The sequence below is a fragment of the Tursiops truncatus genome, chromosome 5, assembly GCF_011762595.2.
Source record: "Tursiops truncatus isolate mTurTru1 chromosome 5, mTurTru1.mat.Y, whole genome shotgun sequence".
Taxonomy (NCBI): Eukaryota; Metazoa; Chordata; class Mammalia; order Artiodactyla; family Delphinidae; genus Tursiops; species Tursiops truncatus.
Genome location: NC_047038.1, coordinates 72,965,682 through 72,989,399, shown reverse-complemented (window position 1 = coordinate 72,989,399; position 23,718 = coordinate 72,965,682). Strand labels below are relative to the sequence as shown.

The 23,718-nt window shown below is 43.1% G+C and overlaps 1 protein-coding gene and 1 long non-coding RNA gene across 5 annotated transcripts in view; one reads left to right on the top strand and one right to left on the bottom strand.

Annotated features, from left to right (window-relative positions):
* Nucleotides 1-23,718, top strand: part of LNX1 (ligand of numb-protein X 1) — a 199,962-nt gene that overhangs the window by 14,934 nt on the left and 161,310 nt on the right. The window contains exon 2 of one of the 4 annotated variants that reach the window (XM_073805258.1): nucleotides 3,717-3,814. The exons of the other annotated variants lie outside the window; for them this stretch is intronic. The gene's annotated coding sequence lies outside the window, so the exon portion shown is untranslated. The remainder of the gene's footprint in view (nucleotides 1-3,716; nucleotides 3,815-23,718) is intronic. 4 annotated transcript variants of the gene reach the window in all.
* Nucleotides 1,328-7,877, bottom strand: LOC109548835 (uncharacterized). Its single transcript, XR_002174987.3, has 4 exons — nucleotides 7,574-7,877; nucleotides 4,937-4,970; nucleotides 1,917-2,115; nucleotides 1,328-1,558 (listed from the first exon to the last, which is right to left on the bottom strand). It is a non-coding gene; the product is annotated as an uncharacterized lncRNA (long non-coding RNA).

Sequence of the window (23,718 nt, the reverse complement as noted above, 5' to 3'; positions counted from 1 at the left end):
ACGTTGAGTTCAGCAGGTGCTCAACTTGTGAAATAATAATAATCGGTCACTTCCTGAGCTCTTCTCATGTGCCAGACACCATAAAACTCTTTACATGGCTTGGCTTATCTTGTTTAATTCACATGATTCTGAAAGGTACTATGATAATTTCCATTTTTCAGGTAGAAAAACTGAGGTTTAAAGAGGTTAAGTAACATGCCCAAAGTCACCAAGCAGCAGGACTGGGTTTGAAACCAGGTCTGTTATACTTCAAAGCTCTTAACAGGAGGCAGAAGGGAAGGCAGAGGAAGGTGGTGAGAGGGTGAGAGGTCTTGGGTAGCCCACCCTTCACGACGCCTCAAGCTTCCTGATCAACTCTCTGTGTCCATACTGTGGTGTTTGTCTGTTTAATGGACAAAGAACCGCTTTTTCAGAATCTACATCAGTCATTTTCTCTGTTCGCTCTGATTGACACCTGATTAAATCATCAAGATGGAGGTTTCCCAACCTCGCCAACACTGGCATTTAGGGCTGGATATTTCTTGGAGGTGGAGAGCTGTCTTGTAGCATATTGAACAGCAACCCTGGCTTCTGCTCACTAGATGCCAGTAATATCTCCCCAGTTTTGACAATCAACAATGTCTCCGGAAGTTGTCAGATGTCCCCTGGAGGGCAAAACCACCCCATACGGAGAACCACCGCACTTGATACAACGAGAGGTGAAAGGAGATTAAAGTTCCAGAGGTGATGGCGAAATTCCCCAGAGGGCAGGAGTTTCTGTGGGTCTGGCTGGGAGGCCTCTGGGAATTCTTCAGGCGAAGCAACCCCATTCCTAGTCACCCTGCCATTCTGACCTCAAGCTAACTGGAAAAGGCCAAGACTAATCACCCAAAGGAAGCCTCGGGCGCCATAGGCTGACATGTGGGTGGAGCAAGGGGGGTCCCTCCGAAAGGCCCTGATGGCCATGATTAACCTTCCCAGTGTCACCATTCTGGCAGGAAATTTGTGTCTAGCTGGGAAATGGTCCTTTCTTCCATAGCCACCTCTGTGGCATTCATTTAATCCCAAGCATAAATGACTAAAGAGTGATCATGCCAGATATGACTTTAGGGTAAACGGGGTATGCGGGAAGTGCCCAGGCTGGTGCTGGTGTCTCATGGCTTATCACAAGGTGACCAGTGGGACACAAGAGTCCTTTGTCGCAGGCCCCACATTGGGCCTCAAATTTAAAATTTTGACATCCTCTCCCATGTTATATACATGCTGAATTTTTGCACGTGGTCAAAAGCACTAATTTGTTCAATATATACATTTAAAATATATCACGCTTTTCACATGTCTATTTTGGAATTTCTTTTATTTTAAATATCTCAAGAGCCTCAAAAAGTGGGCATGGCCCAGGCCTGTCTTAACTTCTGACATAGCCTGCTTTCAACATTATAAGGCAGAGCAAGACACACAGGGAGAGTGATCTCCAGGGGCTAGAAGGCCTTGGGCCCCCAAATTGTTCCGCATGTGCTCTTAGTGCTGAAAATTCCATGAAAACTGTCTACGCGATGTCTTACATTCCAGGATAATTCTGTAAATAAAAAATATCCCTGGGAGAATGTATAATGACCTCTCAAAACGAAATCACGAGAAAATAGACAAGCCAATTTAAGAAATGGTCAAAAGATTTGGACACTTTGCCAAAAGAAGATTTACAGATAACAAGTAAACACATGGAAAGATGCACAACATTATTAGTCATCAGGGGAAAGCAAATTAAAACCAGATTGAGACACCATTACATACATTTTAGGATAGCTAAACCTAGAAAGGATGACCATACCGAATGTTGGAAAGCATATAGGAACTGCAACTACTTGTGGGAGAAAAAAATGGTACAACCACTTTGGACAACAGTCTGACAGTTTCTTAAAAAGTTGAACCTATACCTGCCATACGATCCAGCCTTTGCACTCCTCAGAATTTACCAAAAAATGAAGGCTTATGAGCTTCTCTGGTGGCGCAGTGGTTGAGAGTCTGCCTGCCGATGCAGGGGACACAGGTTCGTGCCCCGGTCCGGGAAGATCCCACATGCTGCGGAGCGGCTGGGCCCGTGAGCCATGGCCGCTGAGCCTGCGTGTCCAGAGCCTGTGCTCCGCAACGGGAGAGGTCCGCGTACCGCAAAAAAAAAAAAAAGAAGGCTTATATCCACACAAAGTCTTGTGCACATATATTCACAGCAGCTTTATTTGTAATCACCCCAAGCTAGGAACAACCCAAATGCCCATCAACAGGTGAATGAATGGACAGACCACCATGGAAAAGTACTGAGCAGTAAAAAGGAACAAACTATGCATACATACAGTATGAATGAATCCCAAAAGTATTTTGCTGAGTGGAGGAAGCCAGACAAAAGAACATCCTGTCTGATTCCATTTATATAGGATTCTAGAAAATGCAAATAACCTATAGTTCTAGGAAGCAAATTTACGGTTGCCTGGGGATGTGGAGTGGAGGGGCGAGCTAGAGGAGGGATTATAAAGGAGAATAAGGGAACTTAGGGAGGTGATGGACATGTTTATTATCTCAACTGTGGTGTGGACGAAGAGTGTCACCTGCCGTATCGGTAAACACAGGAGGTTGCGACCGTCCAGGGAGCAGCGACTGCAGCCCCCACAAACAGTACACCCTGAGGGCATTCAGGATGGAGAAAAGCAAGATCCAGGCCCTAGATAGTTAAGGTGCATAGCAAAGGAATGATTTCACTGAGCCCAGACTCTTGCATCTTCTCATACAAGGTGCTAAATTTATGAACGTGAGATGTCAGGTTTTCTTTAATTAATAGTAATCTTTTGATGTTCCAACTACCCAGTTTTTGTTGCAAAACTTCTCTATGTTCTGGGCCCTCCCTTACCCCTGCGGAGCAGTCCCTCAGAGCTACCTGAGAGGCTGGCTTCTGGGCTTAAGTCCTCAGTTTTGTCCGCCAAGTAAAACATAATTCTCAGCTTATAGGTTGTGCATTTGTTTTCAGTCAACGGTGGTGATGATTTCGTGGGCATATCTGGATGCCAAAATTGATCAGATTGTACACGTTAAATATGTGCGTTAGGATGGAGCTCAGGCACCAGGGTGCTGTGAGGGTGACAGAGGCACAGTCATTAATGAAATCTTCCTGGGCGGTTTTTCCATCTCCCTCTCCTCGGGCTGAGCACAGAGGCTGTAGCCATCGTTCTTGAGCGCTGCCTGGATTGTGTTACTAGAGTCAAGTGTGAGAAACTCATAAAAAATGCAGCAGCTTCTGGGTGGGTGAAAGCCCGGCTGTGACACCCTCTCATAGTACCTGAAGGGTACCTTTTATCGGGATAAGTTCTCTTGGGGCCAGAAGAGATTAGATCAGAATACACTGGATATACTCGCAGGGCTGAAAATCCCTCCTTAGACAGGAGAGAAAAGAGGGTCCCTCCCCACCAGAGTGGAGAAAGTGGCTGAGCAGCTTGGATCCTTTCCAGCCTACTTAGGCCAAAAAAACCGTGCAGTGTCCCAGTGTTCATTGAGAAAATCAAACGCGCGCGCGCGCACACACACACACACACACACACACACACGCACGCACACGTGCACACGCGCACACACACACACACATACACACACAGCGGCATCAGAGCCCAGCCGCCTCCGAGGCTGGGGTCTGCAGGTGCAAACTCCAATTAGAGCAGCCGGCCTTCCAATACCTTTTCATCCCGAACAAGGACTGGGTCTCAGCCCCCGCCAGGGATTGAGGAAGGTCCCGGAAGGACTGCCGACCAGACGGGAGGAAACAAAGACTGTCCAAAGAAAAGCAGCTCATGTGAGTCGAACCTGAAACCCTCCCTTCATTCTAAATACTCTTGTGAGAATTAGCCAATGCACATTTGGTGGAAAATCAGTCACTGGCCACAAGGAAACAAACCGCCTTGCAAGGCCCTCCACTTCCTCAGCTAAGTTGGGGAGATTTCTTTTGCAAACCAGCGAGGCGCAGTATTTCTACAATGGCACAGTCTCCGTGGTGGTTTCCACCATTGACAACAGTTCCCCCTAAGCTGATGTGTTTTTCAGAGTTATGGATGCAGGGTGGTCCCTCTGTAACTGGTGGCTCTTTATCATCAATTTCACCTCAAGGCTTAAAAGAAATCACTTGTGCCCCTCATTGTTAGCAAGTAAGCATGTGCTCGATAGGCTTGTCAGTGCTCTCTTCTCAGCAGAAAAGCACTAAGACCACAGGCTCATTTTCTCTACTCCTCTTCTTCTCCCTCCTCATGTTTCTTTTACTGACTTTTTAAAGAGAAGGCTAAAAGGTCAAGAAGCTGATATAGAGCCCTGTGCTTCCTCTACAATCAAGTCAGCTTGTTCCACAGCCAAGGAAGCACTCCAGAGGGAGGAGGACATCTCTGCAGGGGAGTTAATTCCTGCTGAGCTCCCCCTGCTGCTCTGCCACTCCCCCAGCCACCACCCTCTGTCAGGGGCTGTTTCCTCCCCTTCCCGAAAATCTGGCTTGTTTTCTAACGTCTAAATCTCCAAAGGAGCACCAACAATTAGAAATGTTAACAAAAGAATGTTACAAACATTCTCGACCTTTCTAGACTTCTCTTGAAAACTTCAAACATTGGTTTCAGGTCAGAAGGTCTGAGTTTGAGTGTGCTGCTTCAGGCTTCAGTCTCCATCAGCAGCCTGACCTTGAACTAGGCATACGTTTCCTCCTCTGTAAAAGGGGAAGTCCAGTGTTCATTAGTTCTGAGACACTCATGTTTTCACATCTTAACATATCTGAAACTGCATGGTCTTTTTGTTTTGTTTTGTTTTACAGTTGATTGTGTGTCATTGTTTAACAGGCAACATACTGTTTTCTTTCTGGGTGGTACATAAAATAAAGGTGCATATTCCACCCTTTGGCATCTTAGAAGTGATGAAATACAAGAATAATTATACCTACCTCATGTTGTCTTGAGGACCGGGCGATACCACAGCTTCACAGGGTTGATGTGAAAAAGTAAATAGAGTGTGAAAGGATATGAACAGAGCAAAGCACTTGCAAATTAGGGGATTCTTATCAGGACTGGGAGTATTTTCTTGCTCCTGGAATAGATCAATCCTTTACTTTTGAAATTACTCAGGAAATTTCATGAAAGTTGCACCCACGATCTTCTACGACTCTGTTTTTCATGCAGTGGTTGGTACAAACAGATTAGTTTAGTGGATCATGAAATGTTTCTGTCATTGGAAATAGATTCCAAAAAGAGTTTGAGAACTACTGCTTTGGGAAAAGCAAAACACAAGTTCTTCGGAGGCCAGAACATTCCTTTCTCCATGTCTATGATGTTGCAAATGTGAGGTTACATGGGACTTGGTTACTGGGATCCTCCCATTTGCATTCTGAGATTCTTTGCCAGTGGAAATTGGATTTCCACTCATAAAACTTCTTTTGCATATGTTCTGTTGTCTCGGTGGTAAAAGGGATGTGAAAAAATTGAGGCAATAATTCAGTCCTAAATTATTAGTACAACCCAAGATTCTTCCATGTAGGTCATCCAGATTATTACCTAAATTGCTTTTTTTTTTGGAGGGGGTGGATGGGAGAAAGGTTACCTAGATCATGTGTATAAGAGAAAGCTTATAACACCTTCACTCCAAACAGAAGTTTTAAACAACAGATCTTGGCCTGGTTTCTTTATACAGGTTGGTTCGTTCCTTGATATAAAGGAACGATATACATCCAAGACATTTCTCTGGAGTGTAAACATAGACTATGATGGGATCCGCTGGTTGTGTGTGTAGGACAGGAGCATTTGCTCCCTGGGAACAAAATATGGAGATCTGCTGTCCTATTGTCAAATACTATCAAAGTAAATGAATAAATGGAAGGGGGTAGAAAACCAAGGCTGCTTCTAATTGCCATTTTGTTACGTGCTTGTGTATAACTGTTTCAACACACTTAAATATGAGCTTTATCATTTCCATGTTTCTAGTATGAAAACCTGGCACTCAAAGGAGAGACGATTTCTGTTAAAGTCACAAGAGTTAGGAACAGAATCACCTTAACACCCAAATCCTGTCTCAAAGCCCTGCTATTCTATTCTAAGGGGCAAGAAGGGCCAAGCAGTGTCCCTGAGATGTGGTGACAATCGCCCTGCCATCCACTTTTCCTACCACCTTCTCTGAGGGGAATTGCAAAACTGGCTACTTTATTCACGTGGTTGTCTTCTTACCACACAGTGACATGCAGAAGCAGATGCTCGCTAATTTTTTTGAGACAATGAAGTTTTGTCTTTCGCAAGCCTGTCAAGGATACATCCCTTTTGCCCCACCACTCCTCCTCCCTTAAAAAAAGAGAGAGGAAAAAAAAAGGAGAGAGAGAAAAAGTAATAGAAGTGCGGTCCCAATGAGATACCTCTTCGATTTCTGTTCTGAATAGCAGGTATTGTCCTCAGAGGTTATTGCTTCTGGAGAGCTGGCCAATAAAGATTAGCATCTCCTTTGCTCAAATGCAGTGCGAGAACACAGTTTTTAATTGGCCTGCCCAAGGTCACACAGGAATGAGCAGTGGAGCCGGAAGTGGGGCCCCAGTACTGTAATTCTCCTTCATGGGCCGTAGCAGCCCACACTGCTGTTTTATATACACTTAGTAAATATTTACAGCTTTAAATATCTTCCCCATCACAGTTAGGACAAGAAGTGCTTTCACATATATGCATGTGCATGCGAAACAGATGTGAGAAATATAAACTTGAATTAAACGGACACAGCACCCCTGATAGTAAAAGTACTAGACTAAAACCCGGGAGACCCAAGATTCAAGACGACTGCTTTGCCCTTTCCCGTCTCTTGGTTGTTCTTTAATATTCTGAGCAGAGACTACACCTTTGACTAAGAGACCTAAAATCTGTGCCCACCTAGAAGTGCACTGATGAAAAAGGATGAGCAAAGTGTTCTCTGTGTCGCAGCCTTCCCAAGCTCATGATGCCCTAAAACATCCTATGTTGGAAAAAGTAGTGAAAGCCCATTATAAGATGGCTGGGTTTTGTGTTGGAAAGAATATTGATCAAATTATGCCCCTACTTCCCAAGAGACTTTTTTTTACATTAAATTATATATAACTTACACCAAGATATTGATTCTACTTCTCTTTATAATAATATTGAAATACAGTTGACCCTTGAATAATCTGGGGGTTAGGGGCACCAACCTTAACCAAAGTTGAAAATCCATATATAACTCATAGTCAGCCCTAGGTATCCATGTTTCCCCGTATACACGATCCACATCCTCGGATTCAACCAATGTTCAATCGTGTAGCACTGTATTTACTATTGAAAAAAATCGCATGTAAGTAGAACCGCACTGTTCAAACCCCTGTTATTCAAGGGTCAATTGTAATTGCAATATATTAACACTGAATGGACTCATTCTATCCTAATCACATATATCCTTTACTATAAGATACTTGAGGAAGAACATCTATCTGAATGGAAGTTTATATTTTTAAAATTAGATTTTTTAACTTTGTAGTGAGTTATGTAACATAACCTCAGTTCAAACCAACTAAAGAAAAAGAGAGATTTCATTGGCTCACCTAATTGGGAAGTCCAGAGGGGGGGATCTGGTTCAAAGAATGTCCGTGTTCTCTTCTCTCTCCACATCTGGCCTCTGCACATCTCTCGTGCTTCCGAGTGTGTTGGTAGAATTCTATCCGCCCCCACCCCATGTGACAGGAAAGATGGATGGCAGGCCTCCTCCTTACAGCTTGTTTTCAAAAAGGCGGAGGATGCTGTCCTTCTCCCTCTTATTCCAAAATGCTGGAGAAGGGTTCCGATTGACTTGATGAACCATCTACCCCTTGGACCAATGCCTGTGACCAGAGAGAAGTGGACTGTGCTCAGCAGAGGCTGGGTCCTGTGCCCACCCGTCCTGCAAGGGGGGCGGGGTGAGCCGGTCGGGCAATTAGACGCCATGATCACAGCCCCACTAGGACCAAGGGGTGGAGACAGAGATCCCCAGGGGAAAGGGAGTGCTGATGCCGGAAGGAGAAAAAAAGTAGTTGGGCAGGCACAGAATATTGCTTAGCTCAGACTGTTCCATTAGACTTATGATAATAATTATTATTATAAAAATCCACTTGAGCAGCTGGTATTGGGCGCTCAAGGCTAATGTGTGTGACTTTCAGATTTCCCACCCTCTTCACTGGAGAGTGTTATCATGACAGACATGACTTACCATATACTCCATGCCCTGGAGAGTTGAATTGCAATGGTTTCATAATGTTATTCACAAGAATATTTGTAACAAAATATATTGTTTTCAATCAGTTTCTGCACAGGATTCCAGTGCTTCCCCAGAAAAACATTTTATGAATTCTAGGAGGTCCCTTGTGGAGTAGCTGGCACATATTTTGCTATAGAACCTTCCTGGTGATGGAGAAAACTAGGCCCTAAGGAGGTTATGCAATCTCCCCAAAGTCCCACAACTAGTTTGTGACTGAGCCAGTAAACTCTTGTCTCAAGTCCTGGCTGTGGGGATCAGCTCCCTCTGCTCCACTGTTTGGCCCAGAAATTGAAGACTGAAGTTGATGAGGGTTCTTTATGTCAAGCACTAGTGTAATTGGCTTTTAATGGCCTTATTTTCATCTTACAAGGAAAATAGCGTATCCTTTCCTGGCTAAACGCTATCTCAGAAAAAGCCACAAACCAGCCTCCTGAGTCCTGTTGATAAAACTGAACGCAGCCTAATTCTGCTGAGCTGGCAAAAACGGATAACTTCACTGCAGCTTCCCTGGCCATGGCCCACAGAACAAGGATCTGTATTTCTGGATATTACTGTATATCTTCCTTAGTCTATTATGGCTGGAGGAAGTGGAAAGCACTACAAAAAAATGAGGTGAGAAACCCTGGGAAAGGGAGATAGTAAAAGGAAGGTACAGAAGGAAAGAAAGAGAAAGAGAATGGAGAGACTAAGAAAATCATCGTGCATGGGGACCAAAGAGAAGAGTGGAGAACCAAGTTTAGAGGGAGGTGGCAGGAAGGTTCCAGGAGGCAAGAAAACTTGACATTACTGGATCCCTACTATGTGCCATGGACATTCACATCCATTCTCTTGTTGCATTTAATGTCATCCTCACAACATCCTTGCAAGGGATGTGTGGCCATCCCACATTGTAAAGAGAAGAAACAGAGGATCATAGCTTCCAGGTAACTTGATGGATTCTTGCAGCTAAGAAGTAATAACATTGGAGCTAAACCCAGACATATCTGACTCCCAAGTTCATATTCTTTCTGCCCCAACCTCCCCATCACCCACATACTATCTAGTCACTATTGTCATAAGACAGGTTATCTAGAGGCAGAACCTGAGACAAGGATTCTTGTACAAAGGATTTCTTGAGGAAGGGCTCTCAGGAGAAGGGGAATGAGGGAAGCAGGATAGGGCAGCGAAATTGTAAGCAAAGACAGAGCCACAGTTACTCTAGCTTTAGCCTGATCTGACAGAGAACATGGATTACCCTTCAGAATTCATCCCACCTTGAGGCAAGGGAATCAGACTCCAACACCCCTGCTAGTCAGTCATTGACTGTGGGCCATCCCTCCTGGCCAGGGTAGAGAGGGGTATGGGGGGTGTAACATCTCAGGGGGGCAGCTGTGTAAGAAAGGGGGGCCCTGAAGAGAAGAAACCAGTGCCCCAGTGGTCACTGGAGACCCATGCTGAGTGCCAGTGTCAGTTCCAAAGGCCTGGCCAACTGCAGCAGCCAAACTGAAGGTAGTAGACCTCACACTGGGGCAGTTCCTGGATAATATGGCCCTAGATCTGCCCCTCCCAACTCCCCCTGGTCCCCTCAATGGCCCACTTGCCTCCCCTCACAGGTGAAGATTCGATGGATTAGAAGAATCAGAGGACCAGGATCTTTGAAGGTACCCAATGCCTGGTTTCACTTTCACTATATTCATATATTTATCACATTCAGATATTTCACCACATTCATATTTATCACCAGCATTTTCTGCACTCTCTCTTCCTTGCTTTTCTCTAGCAGATTTTACTTCAAACATGTGATAATTATGGCATCTCACTAAGCCAGGGATTCTCAAGGGCTTTAAAATATATATACCAGGGCTTCCCTGGTGGCGCAGTGGTTGAGAGTCTGCCTGCCAATGCAGGGGACACAGGTTCGTGCCCCGGTCCGGGAAGATCCCACATGCCGCAGAGCAGCTGGGCCCGTGAGCCATGGCCGCTGAGCCTGTGCGTCCAGAGCCTGTGCTCCGCAACGGGAGAGGCCACAACAGTGAGAGGCCCGCTTACCGTAAAATATATATACCAGTGCCCAGGCTTTCTCTACCTGCAAGGGGGTTCCGAATCAATTCACCTGAGATTTATTTTAAGTCCCAGAGTGATTCTCATTGCAGGCAGGATTGAGAATCACTGTACCAGGCATACCTCAGTCACTTGGGGCCAATATATTAGAATCACACGGGCACTGAAAAAAAATACCCATGCTCAGGTCCCATCCCCCAGAAATTCTGATCTGATTGGTCTGAAGTGGGGGTCTGACATCAGGGTTGTTTAAAGCTCCCCAGAAGCTTCAAATGTGCAGCCAGTGTGGAAAGTTGGGGGATTTTTTTGAATTGTACCATGGGGAAGCATGTCAGGATAGGGTGGTTTGGAACTGTGCTGGGATCAGAGTCCTAATGAAAAGAAGAGAGGCCTGCGTGGACAGTAGCAACAGAAGTGAAAGAAGAAACTCTCACTTTTAATCTGACAGCCAACAGCCAGTTTGATTAGATTTCCTATCAAATATAAAGTAAAACTAGATTTTTCAGGAATCTTTTTCTGTCTTCAGGTCTTCCTGTTGGAAAGCTTTCTGTTAGACGTTTTCTGTTGGAGGTCCCCAGGAGAATCATCCCAAAAATGGTGCGAGGAGAAAGGGATTATTGTACCTGAGATCAGGCCCAGAATTAATTTACCCAATCAAGATTGTTCAGGCGCCTATATTATCCCACCCGGCTCCTGAACGTTCACCCCCACTGGATATACAGACCCCATGAAAACCAACCATTGGGTACTGAAATTGTTTCCAAGTGACTGCATCCCTCACATTCACGGGCCTCTGCCCCCCTCCCCCCACCCCCTCCCCCAATTCTCCATATTGACCCAGTCTATAGTACTGCACTTCTAGCCCGGTGGGCCTCACTGCAAAGTTCTCACCTAGTTCCCCTCACTGGCTTACCTGGACTGGCCTGCTCGAACTGGCCTCTGCATCCAGGTAGGCCCTGACCCACCCAGGTAGGCTCATGTCCTATCCTGATGTGCACCTCCAACTTCTCAAAGTGATACAGTTGATTCTCCATATTCCCAGTAGCTATATTCCATAAAGTCAGTGCAAACACTGAATCAGCAAATACTGAACATTGTTCCCAGGAGAAATATAGGGTTAGCTTCCTGAAAGCTTCTGGACACATTCTCAGCAGTCAATCAATATATAACCTTGTTTTAGACGCGTTTCTGTTTATAGACTCCTTACTTAATGTATAGTATTGCTTCATTAACATTGAACTCATGACCAATAGCACCATAACTCGAGCCTGAATGAAGCTTGTCTAACACACCTATGCTCTCTGCAAGGCACATCACTGCCTGTTACACTTAGGAACACTGGACAGCACTTCAGCACTATGCTTGGGGGCCATTTTAAACAGAGAAATCAACAACGGAAAGCACAAAAATGCAAAAAAAAAATGTGGCCTTAAACAGACCATGAAAAGGACACGTTTACAGTATGAGAGCTGATGAAAGAAGGCAAATGTGTCTGAGCGTGTCCACGGATGACTGTGAAAACGCCACAAGCATTGAATTTGGGGCTACAGGTACATTTAGTAACTAGAGGAATCCGCAAGTTTGGGATCCACAAATAACGAGGATCGATTGTGTAAGCATCCTGTTCTGGTGACGGGATGTTTTAATACCTTGCTATTAATTTAAAAGCTATGTTCTAAGCAAGAGCTCCTGAAATATTACAGAGCTCAGGTCCAGAGAAAACTCACACGGTGCTGTGACCCTTTTTCTTTTTTTTTTTTTTTAAGCAAGAAATTGTTTTTGTGGAAAAATACTCATATTTGCACAGATGATTGAAGGTTTTTTTCCCCCCCAAGCAATGAAACATAATAGAAAAAACAAGTATCAGTACATTGTGTAGATTTTGGCTTTTCGCTAGAAGAGTGTTTTGTTGTAATGGGAAAAATAGATACATTTGTGGTCTTTATCGTGGATACGTAGAGAGGATCTTTTTTTTTTTCCTTTGTTCAAAATGGTATCATTCATTTAAAAAAATCAAACCGTGGTGTCTCTCTGTCATGTAAAACAAAACAAAAGACTCCATCCAAGCCAGGGGTGTTGGCCTCGGTGTTGTCCAGCTGAGATCTGTTGGGAATAGGCACAGACTAACCACCACCACCCTGATCACCCCAAAGATTGAGCAGAAAAGGGAAGTGGGTGTCTTTTTCCTCCCCTCCCAGGTCTGAGCCTGTCTCTGACCTCTGGTTCCGTTCTGTTGCAAAAGGCTTTGCTCCTGGTTCAGAGCACCCTTGGGCTGGGCTGCAGCCTGTGTGCAGATGGGCCATTTGGAAGGCACACTGCATCTTTTACAACACTCTTTCTTTCCAGGTCTGGGAGAGAAGCCACGCTTTGGCACTGCCTTGGACATATTTGAAAGGATGGGCCAACACAGACCAGAAGGAGCCAGAGCCAGCTCTTAGCACTGAAACTCTGTCCCTTTGCTAGAGGTGGTGTGAGCTTGGTCTGTTTCCTGGTGGCCATCATTCTGGCTTCCAAGGGCAGCTTCCAGTCCTGTTTCATTTGCGGGTGCACCGAGGGATGGCTGGAGGCAGGGCGGAGGGGGCTTCCCCACCCCTCCCATCTCAGGTAGCCCCCTAGTCAGGCCAAACAAACATCCTAAACCTGCGCCCTTGCCCCGTTCCCTCAGCTTCAAGAAGTCTGTACCTGCGCCATCCTTCCAACCAAAAGGCTGCCTCCAGGCTTTGCCTAACGGAAATCCTGGAGATGATTCTGTTCCCAGTGAATTTAATTTTCACTCCCACTTGAAAAAGTGAAGGGGCGCTAAAGAGAAATGCCCTCAGATTGGAGCATTGTGAACTGGACACCCACAATCTTCTCTTTTCGTGGCTTCCTAAATGCAGTTTCCCTCAAAGACTTGTGAAGTTGGAATTATGTAAATCCTGGGTCCACTTGACCCAGAGGAGCTGAGCGCTCCCCTTGAACACCCACCTGGAATCCTCCCGTGGGAAGTGCAGAAGGAGGACTGGCTAATTAGGAGGGCGCAGGCTCCCTAAAAACCACTTTCGGATCCTTCAGCAGGGCAGCAATGGCAGTGGAGCCTTTAACAGGTTCTGGATCAACTCAGAGCATTACATTTCTTGACGATTTTAGTTTTTTTATTTTTAAAATGTTGTGCATTGTTTCATTTTTACACAATTTTAAATGTTATTTTCCATTTACGGTTATTACAAAATATTGGCCATATTCCCTGTGCTGTACACTGCATCCTTAAGCCTAGCTTACACCCAATCGTTTGTACCTCCCACTCTCCACCCCTATGTTGCCCACCCCCGGCCCCACTGGTAACCACTAGTTTGTTCTCTGTATCTGTGAGTCTGCCTCTTTTTTGTTATACTCACTAGTTTGTTGTACTTTTTAGATTCCACACGTAAGTAAGATCATACACTATTTGTCTTTCTCTGTCTGACTTATTTCACTTAACATAATGCCCTCCAAGCCCATCCATGTTGCTCAGAGCATTATATTTGAGCAGATTACGGCATCCATCTTCAGAGGGGTGGTAACTCAAGACTGACTTACCCACTGGCACATTTTAGAAAGGGAAATAAATTACTTTGCTTCCATACAGCCAACAATTATTTGATTCCTTTAATGTTTGAATTTTCTTTAGGTTGGGAGCATTTATTTTGGGATTATATCATTTTATTGGAGTCAAAGGAAAAAATCAATTCAAAGCAAAAAAAAAAAATCTCATTTTTTTGATGGAGTTGTTTGTAACTGAGTTCTTTTCAACGTAAGAGCTCACCATCCGTAGGAATTCTTATGGAAGTAATGTGAGAGTCAACCAAGTTATTTGGAAGCAAATTAAACTTTCAACAAGATTGCTCAACTCTGTTAGAATCAGTTTAACAAAACTTGATTGGGCTTTTCTTATAAATGTTAACGAGCAGTTCAAGGTAGGAAAGATGATGAATACAGCCTGAGGACCACTCTATAAGTTCAAGGACAGTGATAAGAGAGTTAATAGGTAATCAATAACTCCAAACCCGGTCCTCTTCACACCATCTAGGGGAGTCTTCTTACACTAGGTAAGCTTTCCTTCTCCCTGAAGACACCACTGGCCTAAGAGACAAAGTCTGGGTACGAACTGTCCCATGCCACACAGCCCCATTAAAATCTATGGATGTACCTGGGGCAAATGCGGTTGAGGGGACAAGAAGGAGACATGTTGGAGCAGGTGACACTTTCACATGCCGTTCTTGTCCAACCAAGCTGGCCTCAGCTCCTTGGCCACTCACTATATACAGTGTTTTTTGTCAACGATGTGTGAGGAATGAAGATCCAGGCCTCCAGACCGCTTGCTGCTCTCCTAGCTTCACTTTTCACTTCAGGCTCTTGGCAAAGATGGGCATATGGTGTGTTTTTCATTAGATTTCAAAATCAAAATTCAAGTCTGGTTTTTATGATTCTAAAGCTCTTTTCTGAAGCCCCTCAGACACCACGGAGCTTTCTTTGGATCACAAAAGAGCTGAAGAAGAGCTTGTTTTCCTTCCTTGGTTTGTCTATTTACGGTAAAAAGAATGTAAAGAAATGATTTTTGACTGAGAAGCGATGTGATTCTGTGTATTGGCTAACTCCCAATATTGTCACCTGTCCATATGATTCTTGGTGCCCTTCCAATCTGGTCACCATGAATCTTTTTCCAAATGCCATTATGCCCAGTACCTAACACAATCCCTCGCTCAAGGGATGCGCCCCAAATATTCGGTAAATGAATGAATGAGGAAATGAACACTAGCTTGCAGGTAGCTAATCCCTACTTATTTTTTCTTCCGAAAAAGCTTTACTGAGTTATAATTCACATACTACAAAATTCATCCCTTTAAAGTGTACAATTCATGTACAAGGTTGTGCAACCACCAACACTATCAAATTTCAGAACATCTTCGTCACCCCGAAATGAAACCCAGACCCAGTCACGTCCCTCTCCATTTCCCACTCTGCCCAGCCCCTGAAAACTTCTAACCTATTTTCTATCTCTATGCACTTGACTATTTTGGACATTTCTTTAAAATGGAGTCATGTGATATGGGACCTTTTGTGTCGAGTTTCTTTCACTTAGCATAATGTTTTCAAGATTCATCCGTGTTGTAGCATGTACTTCATTCATTTTTATTGGTGAATAAATTCCATTATATGGATATACCACATTTTGTTTATCCATTCATCGGTTCATGGAAATTTGAGCTGTTTCCATTTTTTGGCTATTATGAAGAATGTTGCTATGAACATTTGTGTACATATTTTATATGGATATATATTTTTAATTTTTTTAGGGATGTTTTTAGGGATATATATTATCTAGTGGAATTGCTGTGTAATACGGCATCTCTGTTTAACATTTTGAGGAGCTACCAAACTCAGAAGTGATTGTACCATTTTAATGAACGAATTTACTTATTTTATTTTTGGCTGCATTGGTCTTCGTTGCTACGCGTGGGCTTTCTCTAGTTGCGGTGAGTGGGGGCTACTCTTCCTCGCGGTGCGCGGGCTTCTCATTGCAGTAGCTTCTCTTGTTGCAGAGCACGGGCTCTAGGCGCTCGGGCTCAGTAGTTGTGGCATGAGGGCTCAGTAGTTGTGGCTCACAGGCTCTAGAGCGCAGGCTCAGTAGTTGTGGCGCACGGGCTTAGTTGCTCTGCAGCATGTGGGATCTTCCCGGACCAGGGCTCAAACCTGTGTCCTCTGCATTGGCAGGTGGATTCTTAACCACTGCTCCACAAGGGAAGTCCCGATTGTACCATTTTAAAAACTCAGCAATGTATGAGGTTTCCAGTTTCTCCATATCCTTGCCAATATTTGGTTTTTGTTTGTATCCTTGCCAACATTTGCTTTTTTGTTTGCTTCGTTGGTTTTGTTTTGTTTCTGCCATATTTAAGTAGTTCAGTGGCATCAAGTACATTCCCTTGCTGTATAACCGTCACCACCATCCATCTCCAGAACTTTTTCATCTACCCAACGTGAAAATCTGTACCCATTAAACAATAACTTTCCATTCCTCTCTCCCTAAGCCCCTCGCAGCCACCATTCTACTTTCTGTCTCTATGAATTTGACTACTTTAGATACTTCATGTAAGTGGCATCACACAGTATTTGTCCTTTTGTGACTGGCCTATTTCACTTAGCCTTATATCTTCGAGGTTTATCTATGTCATAGCATGGGTCAGAATTTCCTTCATTTTTAAGGCTGAGTAGTATTCCATTGTGTGTATACACCACATTTTGTTTATCCATTCATCCATTGATGGACACTTGAGTTGCTTTAACCTTTTGGCTATGCTGTATAATGCTGCTCTAGACATGGTGTACAAAGACCTGTTTGAGTCCCTGCTTTCAATTCTTTTTGATACATACCCAGAAGTGAGATTGCTGGATCATGTGGTAATTCAATGTTTAATTTTTTGGGGGGGAACTACCATACTGTTTTCCATAGTAGCTGCACAATTTTACATTTTCATCAGCAGTGCACAAGGGTTCTAATTTCTCCATATCCTGGGTTGACTTTTTTCTGTTTTGCTTTTTTTAAATAATAACCATCCTAATGAGAGTGAAATGATATCTTATTGTAGGCCAACATTTGTCTGTCTTTTTTATTTCAGCTATCCTACTGGGTGTGAAGTGGTATCTCATGATTTTGATTTTGATTTCCCTAAAAATTTGTGACACTGAACAACTTTTCGTGTACGTTTTGACCATTTGTATATCTTCCATGGAGAAATGTCTATTCGAATCATTTGCCCTGTTTTCAACTGGCTTGCTTGTCTTTTTGTTGCTGTGTTGTAATAGTTCCTTATATATTCTTTTTAAAATTATTTCCACTTTATTGCTCAAACACAGAAATTGAGGCAAACCTGGAAAGTTTTTATATATTCTGAAGATAAGTTCCTTATCTGATATATGCTTTGCAAATATTTTCTCTTGTTGCATGGCTTCTCTTTTCATCTTCTTGATGGTGTCCTTTGGAGCACAAAAGTTTTTTAATTTTGATGAAGACCAATTTATTCTTTTGTTGTTTTTTCTTATGTGTTATATCTAAGAAACCATTGCCTAATTCAATCTTCAATTCATGAAGATTGACTCATGTTTTATTCTAAGAGTTTTAGCTTTTGCTCTTGCATTTAAGTCAATGATCCTTCTTTTAAAATTGAAGTATAATTGACATATAACATTGTATTCATTTTAGATATACAACATAATGATTTGATATATGTGTGTATTGCAAAATCATACCATTGAGTTTAGGTAAGATCCCTCACTACATATAGTTAGAAAATTTTCTTTTTTATAAATTTATTTATTTATTTTTGGCTGCACATGGGTTTTCTCTAGTTGGCGGCAAGCAGGGGCTACTCTTCGTTGCAGTGTGAGGGTTTCTCATTGCGGTGGTTTCTCTTGTTGCAGAGCATGGGCTCTAGGCGTGTGGGCTTCAGGAATTGTGGCACGTGAGCTCCGTAGTTGTGGCACATGGGCTTAGTTGCTCTGTGGCATGTGGGATCCTCCCGGACCAGGGCTCAAACCCGTGTCCCCTGCATTGGCAGCAGATTCTTAACCACTGCGTCACCAGGGAAGTCCATTATAAAATTTTCTTAATGTGGTAAGAACTTTTTTTTAAAGAAGTAGTCACAAAATTTATTATGTTAAAGAGGCAGATTAGAAAATAGTATTACGGTATTATCTAGTTTAAAAAATTTTTATCAATATATTGCTTTTATAAATAGCTCAAATAGACATACACTAAAACATTACCATTAAATCCAAGGAAGAAAGGATATATGTATACGTGTGGCTGATTCACCGTGCCATACAGCAGAAACCAACACAACATCGCAAAGCAACCACACTCCAACAAAAATTTATTTTTTAATTAAAAAAAGTTGTGGTAAGAACTTTTAATATCCACTCTCTTAGCGACTTTCAAATATATAATACAGTTTTGTTAACTGTAGTCACCATGCCAATGATCCATTTTGAGTTAATTTTTATATGTTATATACCTATAATTTTTAAAATATTAATCAAATATATATAAATCTTTTTAAATACTATTGAATTTATTCCTTACTCTGCAAAAGAGGGCTGTTGTTGAAATGTTGGGCAGTTTCCTTAACTAGAATCATTTTCTTATGAATTCCTTTTGTTTTTGTTTGTTTTTTTGTTTGTTTTTTTGTTTGCGGTACGCGGGCCTCTCACTGTTGTGGCCTCTCCCGTTGCAGAGCACAGGCTCCGGACGCGCAGGCTCAGCGGCCATGGCTCACGGGCCCAGCCGCTCCGCGGCATGTGGGATCTTCCCGGACCGGGGCACGAACCCGTGTCCCCTGCATCGGCAGGCGGACTCTCAACCACTGTGCCACCAGGGAAGCCCCTTATAAATTCTTTAAAAATGTAGAAGGACGTTTACATGTAACATTTTTTTTCTTGTTTTTAATCATATATACATTGTATTTAAGAATTATAAAATCTTGAGTATATTTTTAACCAATCATTTATTAAATTTTTGTGTGTCTAATGTGCACAAGCAGCTCTCCAAGCAGTGGATGATCTGCAGGACCAAATGCTGCAGAAAGGTCAAGGTGAACGACAACAGGGAAAGGCCTTCAGGTTTGGTGGTTAGAGATCACAAGTGCCCGTGAGGATGCAACTGCAGCAGAGTCGGGGGTGGACAGTGAGAGACAGGAAGTCTCAGCAAAAGAGACCACTTGTTGAGGAAAGGAGAGAAATAGAGTAATTATTCGAAGGTACAAAAGAGTCAAGTAAAGAATTATTCAAAACAAGAGAAACTGGAGCATGAGTGTATTGAGAGGAGACAGCCAGTAAGAAGGTGACACTGAAGATCCTCAGGAAAAGGAGAAACTGAGAGTCTGCTTCTCAGAGGCAAGCAGAAAGGACAGCGATAAGAGCATAGGTTACGAAAGTAACTTGGAAATCAGAAAAACCTATACTCCTTTAAGGAGTAACTACCTATAAATGTAATAGATTTTTCAGTGCAAGGTTGTCATTTAAACTAAAAGAAGTTCAAAACGTAGAACTTGAGCTCCAGGTACAAACAGACCCGTGTTTACATTCTACCTTTGCTACTCGTTAGCCAAGCAGCCGTGGGCAAGCTACTAAACTCTTCTATAAAATGGGATCAATAATAGACCTACCTTATCGGGCTGTTTGCATGAGGATTCTAGGAGGACTACATATAAATCTCTGGATAGTTACACATTCTCTGTAGCTCTAGCAGAAACGAAACACATCCATGTTACTTCAGTTGAGAATTCAAGTGGTTGAAATGATATTTTACTCTATCCTAACCCTCTTCCTACCATTTAGTCACAGTACTCTTGACAAATATCTGAGAGGCACATACGGTTTGTGTAAGAATGGCTCTTGACTCATTTTCATTCATGTTCTGTGGAGTCAAACCTCTTTCCCCTTCCATCCCCTGGAGTAAAGGAGATGAAGTTAGCCCTCATTTTAGTCGAGCAATTCACAGTGGCGGACTTGGATGTATTCTAGCCATACTGCATGCTCATTTCACTATTTTGAAATCTCTTCCAGCCCAAGCTAGGATAAGTTATTAAAGCTCTTTATGACTGAATACTACCACATACCATTTTCCTTAATCTCTGGTTAATGAAAAGACAAGCTCTTTCCACCTTTCTTGTACAGCCATATTCATTTCTGGGCAAAACTCTTGAAAACTTCCCTCCCAAAGAGTAATAGTTTACTTCTAAGGGAAATGGAATTGTGAAAGAAAATGCCATTGACTTCCAGTTACTGAAGTTAGATTTGAAAGTCCTGTGACATAGACAAAGGTGAGCGATCTTTCTGGCAACATATGCATCAGCCCTACTCATTCTCTCCTCTCTCCAGAGATGCTGTTTTTCCCCAGCAAATACAAGTAACTGCACTGCGTTAGGGGTATTTGGTTTTCTCAGAAATTTTTCGTTTTCTCAGAAATGTTTTGTTTATACTTTTAAACCTTCTCCCTCTCATGAGCATCGTTCTTTGTTTTCTTTACTGCATCCTGTTGTAATAAGAGGATTTTGTTTTTATACCGATTTGGAAAACTTCCTTCCTGGCATTCAGATTCTCTCTTCCGATGTCAGAATGAGAGATAATGGTCCTTTGCCAGCCCTTGGGTGGGGGAGTGATAGGGAAACAAGGGGAGCCCTAGTCTTCCCAGCCCGGCCAGGTTGACGGTCTCCGTGTGTGAGAGCCGCCCAGTGTGTGCCAACAGGGCTTCACTGTTCCCTCCCGCGACACCGGGGCCTTAACATGCAAGGCTAGTGTTGTGAAAATTGTCAGTATTTTCTAATCGATGCCCTCTTTGAGGCATCAATGGGGTTTCTAAAGTACTTAGTCACTCAGAACAAAGTTGGGTTTATTGCAAATGCCAACTTTCTCGATCAAAATCCACTCTTCCTGGCTTATGACACGCCTACATCTTTCTGAAGCAGGTTCCATTCAATAGTTTCCTTCTCATGAAAACCTTAAAATACAATATACCATGTTTTTTAAAATGTCTGTGGAAATAAGGGAAGCTTATAGCTTAGTGTTACTTGCCTATGAAAGAGATTTTGCAAACTGGTTACGCTCCAGAGGCCTGTTCATGTAAAACCTTAATTTCCCAAAGTTGCCTACATTAGATTACATTAATATCTAACAAATATTAGAACTTTAGTGTTTAAAGCGATCTGTGATGGGGTGGGGGGAAACCTAAGGGACTGCTTAGTCCAACTCCCTCACCTATTAATGAGGAGAGAGAGCCCAAGGAGGTGAAATGAAAGGACCAAAGTGATTCACCCCGGATCAGCACCGTATTCAGAATCCAGCTCTCAACCCCGTGCTCACTTCCTGTCAGGTCCCAGTCTCTGTCTTTTGAGGTGGGATCTGGTAAATCAAAATGTAATGAGAAATCATAAAGCAATCTTTTCAAAAGGAGAAACTAGATTTTCTCTTTTAACTCCTGGCCACTTCCCAGTCCCCTGTCACCCTAAGTTTCTGTCTGGTTCTCTCTGATGCTTATGAACCAGAAAACTGACCAGAATTATGTGACCGTGACAGAGGGGAGTATAAGCCCCGAGGTAAATTCACCCAAGATGTGGTGTCTACATTGAGTACTTGTCACATCTCATTCACGCACACGTTGTTTCATCAAAGGAACATTGACTGAGCACCCATTATGTGCAACGCGGCAAGTAAGTCCCGAATCTCTGCAAATTACAGAGGAAAATAAAATGATCTCCCTGACCTTGAGATGCTCTCAGTCTAGTACTGAAGACAGGTAAATAAACAACCTGCAGTCCGGGTGCTGTCATGAAAGGATGTCCAACTTCTCTGGGGGTCGGAGAAGCCAAAGGAGGGAAGGGCATTCTGGGCAGACAGTGCTGCACAGAGGTTATAGTTAGGCAGCTCTGGAGAATGGCTCAGTTCTTCTCAGTAGCTAGAGCTGTACTTCTGAAACTTCAGTATGCATGCAGATCACCTGGGGTTCTTGTTCAAATGCAGATTCTGATTCTGTAGGTCAGGAGTGAGCTCTGAAATTCTGCATTGCTAACAAGTTCCCAGGTGATGTCAGCGCGCTGTGCACACACCCCACCCCTCCCTGCTCTGAGTAGCAAGGAGCTACGGAGCAGATGAAGTAGGGAAAGAAGTAGGAGCCGATTAATAAAGTATTTTGAAGGTCATGCTCTAGAATTTGGATTCTCTCCGGAAAGTCACAGGAGTAACAAATAGATTTGAACGACCTGAAACTGATGTCGGCTTTCTAAGTTTATTGGAGGCTCCATAAGGCATTTCCTCCGGGAAGTTTTCTCACCCTTCCCTGGGCGGAGTGTCACGTGCATACCTTAATTTAGAGCCAATCACACTATAAGGTAATGCTGAGCCAACCATCTATCAAATTCACTTGACTCTAAGCATTAGAAGGACAGTAATGTCCTTTGCAGTGTTGAAGCCTCAAGACTGAATGCATCTAACACCTGCCACCGTACCTGACATATAGGGGTTTGTCCATAAACTGTGATCCTATGATGTTCTTGCTGTAGATCAGTGGTTTTCAAATGTTCGCATCCATAAGAATGACGGAAGGCTTGTTAAGACAGAAATTGCTGGATCCCACTCTCAGAGTTTGTGATGCAGTAATTCTGGGCTGGAGCCCTAGAGTTTGTGCTTTAACATGTTCACAGGTGATGCAGATGCAGCTGTGATTACTTCCTACCAAGCAGTGGTAACAAATGAGATAAAGTAAGTTAATGGCTTAAAAGCATGGACCCTAAGCTGTGGAATCTTGGGGAATTAGTTAACCTCCCAGGCCTCAGAATGCTCACCATAAAATGAAGGTGGTAATTATAACACCTACCCCCTAGGGTCAATGTGAGGATTTAATGAGCTAATATATATAAAACACTGGGGAATTGCTGATAAGTATTCATTGTTGTCGCTAAAAGAACTCACCTCAATGGCTGATGGCACAGAGAGAATAAAACAGCTTTGTAACAAAGCTGCAATGTGTTTCTTTACAGGTAAACTTGGCAAATGTGAGGCTAATCGCTAATTTCTGAAATCTGCAGGAATATCATAGCCCCTGTTGCATTTTTGTAAGCACAGTTTTAATATTTTTTAATCTGTGAAACACTAGCTGACGCCACATTTGTTAAAAAGTGGCTATAATAAAAAAGACAGTAACAAACAGTGGTGAAACTGGAAGCTTCATACACTGCTGGTGGGAACATAAAATGGTGCAAACACTTTGGAAAACAGTTTAACGGTTTAATAAGTTTTTCCTTGAAAAGTTTAACACAGTGTTACCATTTGACCCAGCAATTCCGTTCCTAGGTATATACTCAGTAGGACTGAAAACATGTTCTCACAAAAACTTTTACATGAATGTTCATAACAGCATTGTTCATAGTAGCCAAAACGTGGAAAGAACCCAAAGTCCCATCAATTGATGAATAGTTAAAATGTGGTGGGCTTCGCTGGTGGTGCAGTGGTTGAGAGTCCGCCTGCCGATGCAGGGGACACGGGTTCACGCCCCAGTCCGGGAAAATCCCACATGCCGCGGAGCGGCTAGGCTCGTGAGCCACTGTTGAGCCTGCGCGTCCGGAGCCTGTGCTCTGCAACGGGAGAGACCACAACAGTGAGAGGCCCACTTATCGCAAAAAAAAAAAAAAAAAAAAAAGTGGTATATACCCATACAACGGAATAGCGTTCAACCTTAAAAAGAAGTGACGTACTGATACACGCTACAACATGGATAAAACTTGAAAACATTATGCTAAGTAAAAGAAGTCTGATACAGAAGGCCACATATAAATGAGTCCATTTATATAAAATGTCCAAAAGGGGCAAATCCACAGAGACAGAATGTAGGTTAGTAGCTGCTGGGGC